This window comes from Bos indicus, chromosome 9 (assembly GCF_029378745.1).
Source record: "Bos indicus isolate NIAB-ARS_2022 breed Sahiwal x Tharparkar chromosome 9, NIAB-ARS_B.indTharparkar_mat_pri_1.0, whole genome shotgun sequence".
In the NCBI taxonomy this organism is placed as follows: Eukaryota; Metazoa; Chordata; class Mammalia; order Artiodactyla; family Bovidae; genus Bos; species Bos indicus.
The window spans coordinates 31,585,409-31,602,221 of record NC_091768.1 but is presented as its reverse complement, the minus strand read 5'-3'; the positions used below and the strand labels follow the sequence as shown (position 1 = coordinate 31,602,221).

General features: G+C 40.3%; 1 long non-coding RNA gene across 4 annotated transcripts in view; it reads left to right on the top strand.

Annotated features, from left to right (window-relative positions):
* The first annotated feature begins 6,261 nt into the window (after positions 1-6,261).
* LOC139184897 (uncharacterized) overlaps positions 6,262-16,813 on the top strand; it is a 37,049-nt gene continuing 26,497 nt past the window's right edge. For 3 of the 4 annotated variants that reach the window (XR_011568415.1, XR_011568413.1, XR_011568412.1), the window contains exon 1: positions 6,262-11,200. This is a non-coding gene — a long non-coding RNA (uncharacterized lncRNA). The remainder of the gene's footprint in view (positions 11,201-16,813) is intronic. The other variant, XR_011568414.1, reaches the window with a different exon arrangement.

Sequence of the window (16,813 nt, the reverse complement as noted above, 5' to 3'; positions counted from 1 at the left end):
AGTTAACAGAGTCAGCTGTAGCACTGGCAGCAGTGGTGAGTAGTGTGGGTTATAGCAGTGGTGGAGTTAGTGGACGGGGCTCTAATATTAGTCATCATAAATGGCATGGACCTCAGCATCACTTCTGATACTGAGAAGAGCAATGAAAGGGCAATGCCGATGGCTGACATCCACAGCTGTGGTGGCCACAGTCAGCAATGATGGTGGTCAAGTCTTTAAAAAACTGAATCAGTGTAGCTGCCACTTTTGATGTCGGCTAAAAAGCACACAAACAATAAAGACCTAAAGGAGGAGGATAAGAAAACGTTGGTAGCCAAGAGAATTAAAAAATCCTATGCTGATTCCTAGACATGTTCCCAGGTATTACATGATGCTTGAGTTCTCAAAGAACAAGTAAGAGAGAATTAGAAACATTTTTGTTTTGTGGTTATGTGCTTGAATAGCCTGCAAAATATAGATCACACATAAGTGTAGTGACTCTTCAAAGAGATAGGGTGTAACTGTGATGCTATATAAAAGCACATGGATAGAATATAAATGGCTTAAAAATGGAAGCTATTAGTTTTACAAAAATGATGAAGTGGCATCCTGAGATGTCATATGAAGATTTTTAGGTGGGAGTGAACAAGTTATTTTGGTTGTTGTGGAAATTTTAGTTCTGAGCTATGATTTTGGTATCTTATCTCAGGGGAAAATAAACTTTTAAAAGGCTCCAAGGGCTTTAGGACTTCCTGCTTCTACAGAGGACTTAAAGGAGATAACTCATCATCAAAATGATGCTTGGAGCCAGGTTCAGATTCTGAGAACTGAGAAAATACAGCTTTAGAGTAAGTCAAGGTTTTCCTATGGTGTGATTTAGTGGACTGGCCATAACATTTGTTATTGCCTGGTTTTCTGGGACGGAATCTATTCCCAGCAGGGCTGTGACTCAACCTTTAAGCCAACCAAATGGAATGCCTGAAGGATGAGACCATAAAAAATGAACTCTTACCTAGACCTGGTAGGAATTTAAGAGTGGTAGTCTTTTCTGTAATGTCTTTTGACCAACTGAAATTGGTCCAAAGTATTTCCTTTCCTTTTTCACCATTAGAATCTTAGTTATTTATTTGTTTTTCTAGTTTTCTTCTGTTCTTGAAGGCTTTGCATTTCTTTTGTGAGACTGCATGTGTGGGGTTTTGAGAAATGCTTCGGGATGAAGTGCTATCTATCAATCCAAAACACTATCAAGAGATTTATTTGTTGTTTGCCTGTTCTTTCCCTCGCCCCCACCTCTTTGCTTCCTAACACATTTTTCTTCCATTTCTTTTTTTCCATCCACAGCAGAGAAGGGCTGCCTGAAGCTTTTCCCCAGAGCCATTCTGCAGAACAGTCTTAGAGAGGAGTTAAAGTCTTCAATGTCTCCCCTGACAGGCACAAGAACATTTTTTCTTTAACTCTAGCATGGCTGATCTTTGCCACAAAATATCCACCACCCTGCTCCTCTGCACCAAATGAAATATTGTTACTGATGGTAGGTGGGTGGCAAAGAACACTGTTAGCCAACCAGCTTTCATGATTTCTTTATTTTTACAGAGGAGAAAGTTGACTTGCCAGATATGTTTTTTGGATGAATTCATAACACTGTTCACAAGGTTTAAATTAGCAAAATGGCTCACCTGGCAAATTTTGGCTGGGTTGGAAAAGCTACTGAAGCCCAGCCAGCTTAATTATGATGAGGATGATTAGTGTATCTGTCTCAGTGAAAGGCTAAAATGGTAAAAAAATCCACCTGCAGTGTAGGAGACCGGGTTCAATCCCTGGGTAGGGAAGATCCCCTGGAGAATGGAATGGCTATCCACTCCAGTATTCTTGCCTGGAGAATTCCATGGACAGAGGAGCCTGGCGGGCTACAGTCCATGGGGTTGCAAAGAATTGGACACTACTGAGCCACATTCACTATTTTTCACTTTCTCAGTGAAAGACTATTGCAATTATTAGAAAATTAAAAACGTATAGACTCAGCCCACTTTGCTGCACAAATATGCCCCTGTCCATCGTGCTTCAGGACGTGGACATCCATGGTACGCTAATCCTTCACTGTCACACTGGTTAAGCTGTACCAAGGAAACTACCCTGCAAAGAAAGCTTTCGCTCAGCATGCCTGTAGTTCTTGTTTTTAGGTGCTATCCTGTCCAGATTCTTAAAGTAGTCAATAGTGTTAGAAGAGCTTCATTGATTGAAGCTCTGACCTGATTATAATAATCAAAAAGCTTGGGTGATTATCTAAAGCCTATAGGAACTTAATCACATTGCTTTAGTCATGGAAATAAGCCAGGATTCCACAATCAGCTTTTCAAGTAAGTTATCTGTAGATCTAGGGTGGAAAGAGAATAATGCATTCCTTCTTTTCAAATCAGATCTTCCTTTTAGAGCAGGCAGTGATGAGCTTGTGCTGCACCAAGTTCAGGCAGCACGTAAGGGGTGAGGCTGGGGTGAGGGGGCGGTGTTGGGCGCGGTCCTTGCTGCTATCATGAATGCTATTTCAGTTTCTGAGAGATGGTACTGATGGATCATGGTTGAGAATTTAAAATATCCAAATCATTTCAATACAACTAAGTAAATATTTCTTTCATTAGAGTCCTGTAAAGAGCCATTTTAGAAACATCTGGTTTCACTTTTAGGAGATATCTTTTTATAACATTAAAAAGATTGAATTTTTGTTTTAATGAAGTATTCAAGTTTTTAGTTAATGCTAATCCAGCTTCTTTGACAGGTGTATATATATCACTATTCCTTTTGCTGCCGCTTTTTTTTTTTTTAGGCCCAGCTGTGGCTTATAGGACTTCTGTTCCTGGAACAGGGGTTGAACCCAGGCCCTTGGCAGAGTGTGGAGGAATTCTTGTCCTTTTTCTTCGGGTTTAAGGACAAGATTTGCTCTGAATCCCACTCCTTCTGTCTGTCTGAAGTCACTCAGGGACAAGCAAACTATAACCAGAGGGTCTGCTTCCACTCTTTTTTGGTAATGTTTTATAGAAATACAGCTCTGTCCATTAGCTTAGGTATTGTTTCTGAATGTTTTGTGCTATAATAGCAGAGTCGAATAGTTGCAACAGAGGCCTTGTGGCCACTGAGCTGAAAACATTTACTCTTTGATCTTTTAAGAAAAAATTTCCAAGTTCTCCTTTAGCCTCAGTTCAGTCACTCAGTCGTGTACAACTCTTTGCGATCCCATGAATCGCAGCATGCCAACCTCCCTGTCCATCACCAACTCCTGGAGTTCACCCGAACTCATGTCCATCGAGTTGGTGATGCCATCCAGCCATCTCATCCTCTGTCGTCCCCTTCTCTTCCTGCCCCCAACCCCTCCCAGCATCAGATTTTTTCCCAATGAGTCAACTCTTTCCCATGAGATGGCCAAAGTACTGGAGTTTCAGCTTTAGCATCATTCCTTCCAAAGACATCCCAGGGCTGATCTCCTTCAGAATGGACTGGTTGGATCTCCTTGCAGTCCAAGGGACTCTCAAGAGTCTTCAACACCACAGTTCAAAAGCATCAATTCTTCGGCGCTCAACTTTCTTCACAGTCCAACTCTCACATCCATACATGACTACTGGAAAAACCATAGCCTTCACTAGACGGACTTTTGTTGGAAAAGTAATGTCTCTGCTTTTGAATATGCTATCTAGGTTGGTCATAACTTTTCTTCCAAGGAGTAAGCATCTTTTAATTTCATGGCTGCAGTCACCATCTGCAATGATTTTGGAGCTCAAGAAAATAAAGTCTGACACTATTTCCACTATTTCCCCATCTATTTCCCATGAAGTGATGGGACCAGATGCCATGATCTTCGTTTTCTGAATGTTGAGCTTTAAACCAACTTTTTCACTCTCCACTTTCACTTTCATCAAGAGGCTTTTTAGTTCCTCTTCACTTTCTGCCATAAGGGTGGTGTCATCTGCATATCTGAGGTTATTGATATTTCTCCCGTCAATCTTGATTCCAGCTTGTGCTTCTTCCAGCCCAGCATTTCTCATGATGTACTCTGCATAGAAGTTAAATAAGCAAGGTGACAATATACAGCCTTGACGTACTCCTTTTCCTATTTGGAACCAGTCTGTTGTTCCATGTCCAGTTCTAACTGTTGCTTCCTAACCTGTATACAGGTTTCTCAAGAGGCAGGTCAGGTGGTCTGGTATTCTCATCTCTTTCAGAATTTTCCACAGTTTATTGTGATCCACACAGTCAAAGACTTTGGCATGATCAATAAAGTAGAAATAGATGTTTTTCTGGAACTCTCTTGCTTTTTCAATGATCCAGTGGATGTTGGCAATGTGATCTGTGGTTCCTCTGCCTTTTCTAAAACCAGCTTGAACATCTGGAAGTTCACGGTTCACGTGTTGCTGAAGTCTGGCTTGGAGAATTTTGAGCATTACTTTACTAGCGTGTGAGATGAGTGCAATTGTGTGGTAGTTTGAGCATTCTTTGGCATTGCCTTTCTTTGGGATTGGAATGAAAACTGCCCTTTTCCAGTCCTGTGGCCACTGCTGAGTTTTCCAAATTTGCTGGCATATTGAGTGCAGCACTTTTGCAGCATCATCTTTCAGGATTTGAAATAGCTCAACTGGAATTCCGTCACCTCCACTAGCTTTGTTTGTAGTGATGCTCCCTAAGGCCCACTTGACTTCACATTCCAGGATGTCTGGCTCTAGGTCAGTGATCACACCATCGTGATTATCTGGGTCATGAAGATCTTTTTTGTACAGTTCTTCTGTGTATTCTTGCCACCTCTTCTTAATATCTTCTGCTTCTGTTAGGTCCATACCATTTCTGTCCTTTACCGAGCTCATCTTTGCATGAAATGTTCCTTTGGTGTCTCTGATTTTCTTGAAGAGATCCCTAGTCTTTCCCATTCTGTTGTTTTCCTCTATTTCTTTGAATTGATCGCTGAGGAAGGCTTTCTTATCTTTTCTTGCTATTCTTTGGAACTCTGCATTCAGATGCCTATACCTTTCCTTTTCTCCTTTGCTTTTCGCTTCTCTTCTTTTCACAGATGTTTTTAAGGCCTCCCCAGACAGCCATTTTGCTTTTTTGCATTTCTTTTCCATGGGGATGGTCTTGATCCCTGTCTCCTGTACAATGTCATGAACCTCAGTCCATAGTTCATCAGGCACTCTATCTATCAGATCTAGTCCCTTAAATCTATTTCTGACTTCCACTGTATAATCATAAGGGATTTGATTTAGGTCATACCTGAATGGTCTAGTGGTTTTCCCTACTTTCTTCAATTTCAGTCTGAATTTAGCCTAGGCACATGTAAACCTTTTTCACCCTCACTAGCCTTTTGTCTCTACAGAGCTCCTAGACCTGTCTGCATGACTGTGACGTTACTTCAGTCGTGTCCACCTCTGTGCAACCCTATGGACTGTAGCCTGCCAGGCTCCTCTGTCCATGGGTTGGGAAGATCCCCTGGAGAAGGAAATGGCAACCCACTTCAGTATTCTTGGCTGGAGAATCCCATGGACAGAGGAGCCTGGCAGGCTACAGTCCACAGGGTCGCAAAGAGTCAGACACTACTGAGAAACTTCACTTTACTTCTTTACCACTAATACCACCTGGGAAGCCCAGACCTGTCTAGTCTATTCCAGTTCCTTCTATTCAAATTTCTTGGAAAGTACTAGCCACTCATTGGACTAGGGAGTCACTCCCTGTCTCCCATTCACTCCTCAATTCTGCATCCTTGTTTCTGCTGCTGCTACTGCTGCTAAGTCGCTTCAGTCGTGTCCGACTCTGTGCAACCCCATAGACAGCAGCCCACCAGGCTCCCCTGTCCCTGGGATTCTCCAGGCAAGAACACTGGAGTAGGTTGCCATTTCCTTCTCCAGTGCATGAAAGTGAAAGTGAAGTCGCTCAGTTGTGTCCAACTCCTAGCGACCCCATGGACTGCAGCCTATCAGGCTCCTCCGTCCTTGGGATTTGCCAGGCAAGAGTACTAGAGTGGGGTGCCATTGCCTTCTCCATCCTTGTTTCTGCTCCTACTCTATTGCAGTTGCTGCTGTTTAGATTCTTAATTACTGAATCAAATGGCCACATTTTTCTGTTGGGTCTTTTCTGTGGCATTTGATCTCGAATCAGTCATTTTTAGGCTGGGCTCTCTACACTCTAGGTTTCTGTGACAATAGTCTCTTTTTAAACTCTGACCTCTGTGATACTGTGCCTTGGGCCTCTTTGAGGCTCCATGTTAACTGCTATGACTCTATTTCAGACCAGTTAGCTCTCATTTAGAGGACCTCAGCAAACTTCTAAGTTTGCATCCTTGTCCTCTTTAAATCTATTCTCATGTAGATGATCCATATTGAAACCCACTACCATCATTCCCCTGTTTACAAAACCTTAGTTATTGCCATTGCCTATAGCTACAATGAGGACTTCCCACGTGGCTCAGTGGTAAAGAATCTGTCTACCAATGTGAGAGATGTGGGTTCAGTTCCTGGATGGGGAAGATCCCCTGGAGAAGGAAATGGCAACTCAGTCCAGTATTCTTGCCTGGAGAATTCAAGGACAGAGGAGCCGGATGGGATGCAGTTCATGGGGTTGCAAAGAGTCGGACATGAGTGACCAGGCACGCATGCATGGCTACAGTGAACAAGTCAAATTGCTGCCTTACCCAATATTTCCTTTTGAGGATTTCCCAACACCACTATTATTATATCCCAGTAGGAGCAAAACACATCGTAATGCTGAGTGGTGAGAGAGAACGTCTGGTGAAGTAGTTCAGTATTGCACAGGGTTCCCAAGGAAGATGGAAGGAGATGAGGAGGGAAGCTGAGTAGAGAATAGGTAATTAGGAACTTCGTGTGCTATTTTAGAGAACTTATGTTTTATTCAGTAGTATCCACTGGTTTTAAGTAAATTAGTATTATCAGTTTTATAGTAAAGAAAATTCATTCTTAAAATGGCATACTGTACCTGAAAACCAATTTTTATAATGTGTATTAAGATAATTAAGGGATTACAGGACTGAACCTTTGTTACTTTGAGTAGGAGAGATCTGAACATAGTTACGTAAACTCCTAAACATGAAAAGGCTGAATTGCAAGAGAGAGATGGGATAATTGATGGAATAATTTGCCAGAAGCATAAGATGCCAGCTGAAGGATTAATACAGACAGAACAAGGAGCATCTCAATACTAGGTATGAAGAAAGGAGGGGAGAAGAGGGGGCATCTCTGTGCATATCGAGATGGACAAAGGAAACAATTCTCATGGGCTTTACTTAATTTGTGAACTAGGAAGTCATCGGTCATCTAAGAATGATGAAGGGAGTACTGGCAGATGGAGCTTCACTGAGACTTTGGGATAACAGTTGAGCAAAATGGGAGCTAGAGATAAACGTGGACAAACAGAAAGATTATTTGGCAGTGTTAAAGATGAGCAAAATGGGAGCTAGAGATAAACGTGGACAAACAGAAAGATTATTTGGCAGTGTTAAAGATCATCTGAGATGGGATGTCATCAATATATAGTGACTTCAATAGGAATCTCTTCTGCTGACAGCACCTGGCCAATCATAGGAGACTAAGGAAAGCAAGAGGCAGCCATTTGATTGGACAAGTACAGGCCTGGAATTTCATCCTGTGAAGAGGGCACAGGTAATGGGTATTGACAAATGCTATTTCTGAAGCCTGAATCATAATGCCTAAGGCTGGCTGCGGACGTAGTTAACTGTCACAGATTCAGAATTATGATCGGTACACAAAGCAAAGCCCTAGTTGCTTTGCATGTTAAAACAATCTATTGGTAATCAACTTTAATGTCCTCCAACTGTCAGCTCTCTTTTATCTAACAGTTGTGGATGTTTTGAAAGGAAGAATTCAAATAAATTTGAGAAACACTCAGTTTATGGAAGCAGCCAACTTGCCTTTTGTTCTTCTGAAAATGTTTCCTTATTGTCCACAAACTTCCCTCACACTCTCCTCTTTCGGAGCTTTTTGTTGTTCATTTATTTAGTCAATGAATATTTGAGTGATATGCTCCAGGCATAATAATTAAAATCCAATCACCTGAGCTGGAAAGTTTGTGTTAGTTGCTCAGTCATGTCTGACTTTGAGACCCCCTGGACTGTAGCCCACCAGGCTCCTCTGTCCGTGGAATTTTCTGGGTACGAATACTGGAGTGGAGTGCCATTCCCTTCTCCAGGGGATCTTCCCTACCCAGGGATCCAGGTCTCCTGCATTGTGAACAGATTCTTTGCCATCTGAGCCACCAGGGAAGCCCTGGGGTCGAGCTGGAAAGTTTAGTCTTAGTATTTTTGAACATGGAAGAATTTGAGAATTATTCTTGGTTCTAACATGTTGGGAGCAACCAGATATTCCTGAGGCTTTTTCAGAGCTAATGGGTCATGCTGTATAACAAGGTGTCAAAAACTCATGAGGAAAAGTAAAATCATGATATGACACTACCAAGGGCAAACATCTCCTACTTGGAAGGAAAAGACTCATTTGCACTTGCAGTCTCTTCCTCTCTCATAATCTCTCTACATGAATTATGAGATTTGATGGCTGTGGTGATGGGGGTTTTAATGTATATAAAACCGTCTTTTCTTTTAATAATTTTTATTGGAGTATAGTTGCTTTACAAAGTTGTGTTAGTTTTGTTGTACTGCAAAGTGAATCAGCTATAAATGTATATGTGTGTGTGTGTGTGTGTGTGTATAACACCACCTCTTTTTTTGGATTTCCATCCTGTTTAGGTCACTGCAGAGGTAGAGTTCCCTGTGCTACACACTAGGTTCTCATTAGCTATCTATTTTATATTTAATTGTGTGTATATGTCAATCCCAATCTCCTAATTCATCCCAATATATAGCTAAGACATTTTCAGAGCTAATGTCATCCATATGTTTATCTCTACATTTATGTCTCTATTTCTGCTTTTCACATAAGTTCATCTGTACCATTTTTCTAGATTCCATATATACGCATTAATATATGATCTTTGTTTTTCTCTTTCTGACTTCGTTCTGTATGACAGTTTCTAGGTCCACCTACATCTCTGTAAATGGCACAATTTCATCCCTTTTTATGGCTGAATAATATTCCACTGTATAAATGTGCCACTTATTCTTTATCCATTCCTTTCTTGATAGACGTTTAGGTTGCTTCCATGTCCTGGCTATGTGATGCAAAGAGTGATGCAATAAATATTGGGGCCCTTATGTTTATTTATCTGAGCTAGACTTGAGATAGCCTTTTTCTGCCTCTTCTCCCACCAGACTACAAGTCCAGAAGGACAGTGAGTGGCTCAAAAATATTTGTTAAATGAATGGATAAGTCATGCTAAATAGATATCATGAATCTAGTAAAGTTATCTAGGCTATGCAAGCCATGGCTGGATTCTGCTATAATCAAGTGACCCCTTAGGGGACCCATGGCTCCTGGGGAGTGAAGTTTCTGAGATGAAACTCTGTGATGTGAACTTCAGACAGGTCAGCCATTCTCACACCCTCTAATGTGATTGGTTGCCTGTTCTTTCTGCATTTTCATCTCAAATATCCTCTAGGCAAATTGCATCTGAGAAACTCATCTGAAGAATCCAAATCATTATAAATTATTTTCTGCCTACCATTACAATCACTGTTAAAGCCTTCACCCACTTCATTTACTCTGTTTCTTCATTTCAGTGCTATCAAGTTCTGGGAGAAACAGAATAGTGTGATGATGTGCTAATTATATTTTTATGCCTTAACAAATATCTAGTGCTTAGGACACAACTTAGTTTCCTGCATATGTTAAAAATAAGCAAATGAACAAAACAAAAAGCAAATAAGCAAATACAAATTACCAAATAATACTATATTCAGATCTTTGAAACATATGTGTTTCAAAGCCATATTCTGATGCCTATGACTATAGCTGTATCATATCTTTCTCTTTTTTCCCCTCCCTCTCAACAAATGTAAGTCAAGAATTTAGTTATCTTCTACCATTCCATAATTTTTTACCCAAGTGGGTTTTGATAAACAATATAGCTTGGGGAGGTAATTTTCTTAGGGGCCTTATTTAATTCTCATCCTAAACCTATGAGATTAGTGATACCTACATTTTGCAGGTGGGAGAGCAGGTTCTGAGAGGTTAAGGAACCTGATAATGAAAACAAGTATTGTGACAGAAGCATAGCATTCAAATATATGATTATTCCAACATCAGGCTGGTTAGGTACTGTTATCACTATTTTAATTAGACAGTTTCAGATCAAGGAGAGAAAGCACTCCACTCAAGGCCACTCAACTAGTAGAGATGTATGACCAAGGCTAGGGTTCCTGCCCAGTCTGTCTCACCCCAGCACGTGCTTTTTCCTAGCTGACTAGCTTGTTTAACTAAGGGCTTTCTCTCAGCAGGGGGCCATTCTTGAGCATGTACAGCTTCCCTGTAACAGGGAAATTACTGGATAGAATTGTATACTGTCTTGTCCAATTAAAAGACAATCAGTGCTGAGAACACCTTACTGGCTGAAAGTGAGTGTTAATGCTTCTATTCTTTAGTCTTGCTTTCAGGAAATATAGTTTATATAGTTTAGGCTTGCTTTCAGGAAACTAAAACATGATAAGCAAAAACAAGTGAAAATTCGATGGCTGCTTACTGCCTTTGTGTTTCCCTTTCTTTTCTCCTTAGCTAGTGCCAAAGTAATCACCTAATACACAACCCCCAGAAGCATTATGCTGACAGATCCTGATGTTCCCCTTCTGTGTTTTCATTGGAGCTGTGCAGTTATGTCTTCAATCAAATGGAAATATGCTGTGAGAGATGCTGAATGGAATTTTTTAAAAGGCAATGAGGATCACAGTGACTACTCCTTGCTGATTTCTGGTGGGGAAGGAATAGCAGGAAAATAAACTAAACACGAAAAAATCGTTGTTTCTTCCACATTGCCATGTAAAGATACTTTGCTTGCTGTGTTCTATACACATTTAATCAGATCAGTCTAGCTGATAAAATAAAAGCTCCCCTCCCCTGGCCCCATGCTAATTATTCTTGTTAATTATTTTTTAATTATCTTTCTATCACTGCTTCTAGAACAACTGTCATAATTTCCACCTCAGAGGCTCCAGACATGACATACCTATAAACGTAGTATCAAGGATGGTGGCTGGTGTGTGAATGCTTTCAGAAGAAACACAGAAGAGAAATCAAACCCAAATGCCATTCTTAGCACATTACGATGGGTGAGTCTCTCAAATTGCTCCTGTTAATTATTCATTAGAGGAACACACACACACACTAAACCACTTAACTATTTGAGGGTTCATGTTAACCTAGTTTAAATCTGTATCTGTCAAGTGTCTCACAGCATGTTGGACAAAGCAGAGCTCAAATAGTCTGCTATATTGTGTAACCTTACTTCCAGAAATAAAAGAAAAGATAGGCCACACACCAAGTAATTGTGTGGACCTTTGAGGTCTGCCATGTATTAATGATAACTAGCTCTTCTGTGTTGAAGTCATTGGCACTATGCTAGGCACTCTGGAAGGATACACAGTCATTGGATTTTTGTTCTCTATCTCAATTATTTTAAAATGTTAATAGCAAGGAAAAACATGCACATGTGACATTAGAAAAAAATTAGAGACCAAAGGAGTGAGAGAGGAGACTATCAGGGCAGTTTTCCTGAAAGACCTGTAGGTGGGCGTGCATCATCAGGCATGGATAAAAGCTTAGAGGGTGTAGTGGTGGCAGTGAGCATGGGCTCTTTAGTGGGCAGCTGGCCTGATTGAATTGAGGACTATGTGTAAGAATCTTATAGGTAAGGTAAATATATAGCATATATATCATATATGGTATTATCCATTTGCTCAGAATGTCCTTAGTCAAATTCCATTTCAGAGGCCTGAAACCCTGCAATACTCACAATGTAGTAAGTTTTTCTTCTCTAATATGAGATTAGCAAATTGTACTTCAAGCCAGTCTCATCTGTGTGCTTGGTTTTCAGAAAAATTAGTTTTGTATCATTGTTGCAATTGGAATATATAATATTCATAAAGTGTCATGCAAACTCTTTGTCCAAAAATGGGACCAAACTACTTGTTTAATTAATGTGAAAGATCAGGGGAGGAACTGCTGCTTAAAAATATTCCATATAAGATTATTGCGTTTGCTTGATGCCATCTCTGCTTATCATTTCTAAGGAGATTATAAAGAGTTCATTTCTCCTACCTCAATAAAGCAATCAACTGAAGGCAAGCATAGCCTACTCTCAAAGAGTTGGAGTATCTAGTTATTCTTGAACATATGAGAAAATTGATCATCTTTAAAGCCCAGAGTCCAATATAGTGCTCTAATGCCTAAAAATCTTCAAATGATTTGACGATGGGATAACACTGGTCTCAGATTTGTTCAGTTTCTAAAAATACAGCTTCGTTGCCTGTTTTCCCCAATGAGAATTAGAGGTCAAGCTTAGAGAAGAGTTACTCCTAATTTTGATAGTGGTATAATTCATAATTCACATGCATTTCATATTTATTTCCTACACAATTCTATGAGATACGTAAAATGATCACAATCATTCCTGCCCTTAGACATGAATAAGAAGGGCATCTACTAGTCAGTACCTTGAGCTTTAGAAGACAATGAAAATTATAGATATTAAGACACAGTTTTTCCTTTTCAAGCTTTTCTTTTATTAATTTTTTTATATGTGTAGAATTAATTTGATTACAGAGAATTATGGAAAATAACTGTGTTAGCCACAGTGCCTGTTCCAGGCCAGAGGATGCTGGGCTGAGTGTGTGTTTGTGTGTGTGTGTGTGTGTGTGTGTGTGTGTGTGTGTGTGTGTGACATTTTTTGCCCTGGGAAACTAGAGAAAGAATCATATGGAATTTAGAAAGATGGTAACGATGACCCTATATGTGAGACAGCAAAAGAGACACAGATGTAAAGAACAGACTTTTGGACTCTGTGGGAGAAGGCGAGGGTGGGATGATTTGAGAGAATAACGTTGAAACAGATCGCCAGTCCAGGTCCGATGCATGAGACAGGGTGTTCAAGGGTGGTGCACGGGGATGACCCTGAGGGATGGGATGGGGAGGGAGGTGGGAGGGGGGTTCAGGATGGGGAACACATGTATACCCATGGCTGATTCATGTCAATGGATGGCAAAAACCACCACAATATTGTAAAGTAATTAGCCTCCAATTAAAATTAAAAACAAATCAGTGCTGTTGCTTATGTCCTAAATCACCAAAGTGGTATGCCTAGACGTTCTCTTCCTCCCTACTTCACCCCCTCTCCTTGGATGGTCTAGTTTTGGTAGATGCTCAGGCTCATCGGCAAATCCTGGCACTTCAGTCATCAGCCAGGAGGTCTGGGAAGTTTCTACCTTCTGGCCCTGGCAGATCCGTAATCCCATACAGGCTTTGAGTGGGGCAGGGGCAGGCCCAGGGAGAGCAGAGTGGCTCTCTGTCCTCTGGGTGCTCAGTACTTTCCAGAAGACTAGGCTTGAGGAGGGGGGGAAGGGAGGTTGAGTGGAAAATAGGCCACTTAGCGGGCAGAGTTTATGTGATAACTTTTAGGTATTTTGACATATGCTACATTGGCCTTCATTTGTTGTTTTGCCTTAGTCCATGCTAATATTGGGGAAGACCTGTTCTTATTTCTACAGAGGAGCAAACTGAGGCTAAAGGGAATTAAATTAATTGACCGATGATTGGTAAATAACAGAGCTGGGATTTGAACATTGTCCTACTGAATTTAGAATCTCAAATTTCAGGTGGAGTTGAAGATAGTTTATGGAGGGAGCACCTTGAAAAATGTAGACTTACATAATAAATGAAACTTTTTGTAGAAGTCCAAGGAGAAAAGCCACATGGGAAAACCTTGTCCTGGAAAGATTTGTCCCCTGGCCTAGAGGCTATTAATCTTAGATGCATGAGGATCAGCCTTGGTTCTTAATCTAAAGGTTTCCAGAGGATTATTTCTTAAAGCTTGAGTCACCAAACGTGAATAGTCTTTACATACATGCACAATACAAAAAATGATCTCAAGTTGAGAAGAGTAGGAAATTCAAAATTAAACCAAGGGAAATAGCGTTCTTTATTGCAGTGCTTCTGAGTCTTAGATTTACTTATTTGGATTTCTCTGGAGTAAATAAGAAGCATAACTTCCCCAAACTGCTTGCTGGTTGGCCTGTTTTGTGGAGCACTTTGTCGTTGTGGAAGTAGTAATTCACAGCCCCTCTACTGCTTGCTCTCCCACTGCAGGCAGCAGAGGGGAGCAGCCTGAGAGCTGCTCTGTCTGACCCATGGCAGCTGAAATTAATGGTTCCCACGTCTGACTAGCACTCAGGCCCCTGGCAAGCAAAGGAAAGACTGATCAGCATGGTTCTGCCATAAAACTAGTTCTCAAGTTACAGTCATGGTGCTGAGAGCCAAAAACACCTGGTTTGAACAAAAGCTTAAGAGTGCTTGCTTTTGGGGGTTAAGCTTCTAGGCTTTCCACATAAATGGAAAATAAACAGAAAGGCAGTACCGTTATTTACTTTTATATTTCCGTTTTGGGGAAAATAGGAGAGGAAATGATCATCCAAATAAATTTGGACAAAGTCAGACAAGTAGAGGAAATGAAAATTATTGAGTGTCTGTGCCTGTAGGCTAGTAGTATTAGAAACAGAACATCCACAGCATGGGTGACAGAAGAAAATTATGAGAAACAAAGATTTTATATTTGAAAAGAAACAGTCTTATTGCTGCAGGATAGCAGAAATGTCTAGAACATGTTATTATGCAATGTGCTTGCAAGTGGAAGGGGTAATTGAAGGGGTATAAATCAGAGCATTACTGACTAATTTTCATGTAGGAAGAATTTGTTTTAGAGACTAAGTTAGTGCTTCTCTAAAAGGTTTAAAAATAAAGTGTCTAAAAACAGGTACACTATAGACTTTTAGGAGAGAATAGACAAGGCAAAGAAATATGTGAAATGATAAGAGCAAGAGAAGATAACAGGATTAGTCATATGGGAGATTTCAAATTCCTTGTTGTGATGTGTGATTTGTGAAACTTTTGAGACAAGGTTAGAATGAGGGAAAAGGACATGATGGATTTTCTAAATGCAGATCATAGATTTATTTATTTTTCAATGTACAAAGCCACAACTGACAAGAGCTGCCCAGAAAAGTTTTTAGGGTAAAATGTTCAGTTCAGCTATAAATAGATGTCCAGAATTGCCACATTCATCAGGAGACATATAGGAAAGTGGAAAATGCATAGTGAAAGTCAATCAATCATGTCCAACTCTTTGTGACTCCATAGACTAACCCATGAAATTCTCCAGGCCATAATACTGGAGTGGGTAGCCATTCCTTTCTCCATGGGATCTTCCCAACCCAGGGATCTAACCCAGGTCTCCTGCATTGAAGGCAGATTCTTTACCAGCTGAGCCACCAATCAGCACAAACTTTTGTAAAGTAGCATCTGTTCCCACAAAATATTCCTTGTGTTATGCAAATATACAGCAGTAATCTCTGCCCCAAGAGTCACCTGAAGCTCTCCCCAGCATTCAGTGTTATTCTCAGCGTAGTATTAGCTGGCATGCCCACAGCGCCTCATGGCAGCTGTGAGGAAGATGTCTTGAAGTTGAATGCATGTAATATGAGGAAGTGCCTGCTTGGGCATCAAAGTTCTGGCCAGTAGGCTTTCCACAAACTCCTGGAGATTAGGAAAGAAAGGAATCAGATTATAAGAACAATATAAACAGCTTATAAAGTAAGTAGTTAACCTTGTTATGTGTATATATGTTTAATTATGAATATAGTGCTGAGTTTTATGTACTTTATATACAAGTAAACTTGTTTATTAACAATCCTTCCAGTAGGGCTTGGTCACATCTTTCGGACTTCTGGGTGGGTGGGAGCCAAATTGCAGCCATGGTTCACAAATTTATGTCTTCTTTAGCCTCCTTGCATTTTGTTTCTGCTCAGTGACTTGCTGTTTTTTTTTTTTTTTTCCATAAGAGATCTAGCTCGGAAAATATCTTAACTCGGTAACCCTTCAGACTCCTTTTTCATTTTATTTAAGCCTTGATTTTATTGTGCAAGTGTTTCTGCCTTTAGCACCACTCCTGCTAGCTTATTGCTTCTGCTAGACATTTTCACTGAGCTCTGTTTATGCCACACACTTGCATTATACTATGGAGTTAGAGATATTTCTGTTTAGTCAGGAAAAATGGGAACTTCTCTCTGTTGCACTAAGAATTTTCTAGCATAAAATTATGAGCTATCAAAGCAACAGTTCCCCCCCTCCCCACCAAATAGCAAATTTAAACATTTAATTGCAAACCACACATATTCATTGATTGCTTGATATGGGCCCACTACTAAGTAAAATACAAGAAGATATGCCTGCCTTCAAAAACCTCATAATCTAGCAGAGAAGCTAGGTAGGAATTATATAGTGTGAGGGCTGTCATAGAGGTGATTCAACAGTCTCCTTGTCCTCTTTGACAGAACACTCTCTTGACTTTCTCCCTATTTCTCTGGCTTCTGTTTATTTTAATTTTTCCAATGCAGATTTATACTCTACAGCCAAGAATCTGGAGTTCCTCTAGGGTAGATCATAGCCCTCTTCTCCTCTCTATATATTCTCTTCCCAGTTTGTTTCTCTGTATCCATGTCTACTATTTTAATTTATATGCAGAAGACTCATAAGTTTTCCCTTTACTAAAAACTCTCCTCTGAGTTTCAGACCTATATATTTTCATTTTTATTTGACATATCTCCAGGGAATGTCAGACTTTAATATGATATGATAAAGAACTGAACTCAAGATCCAAACCCCTCCTCTCAAAA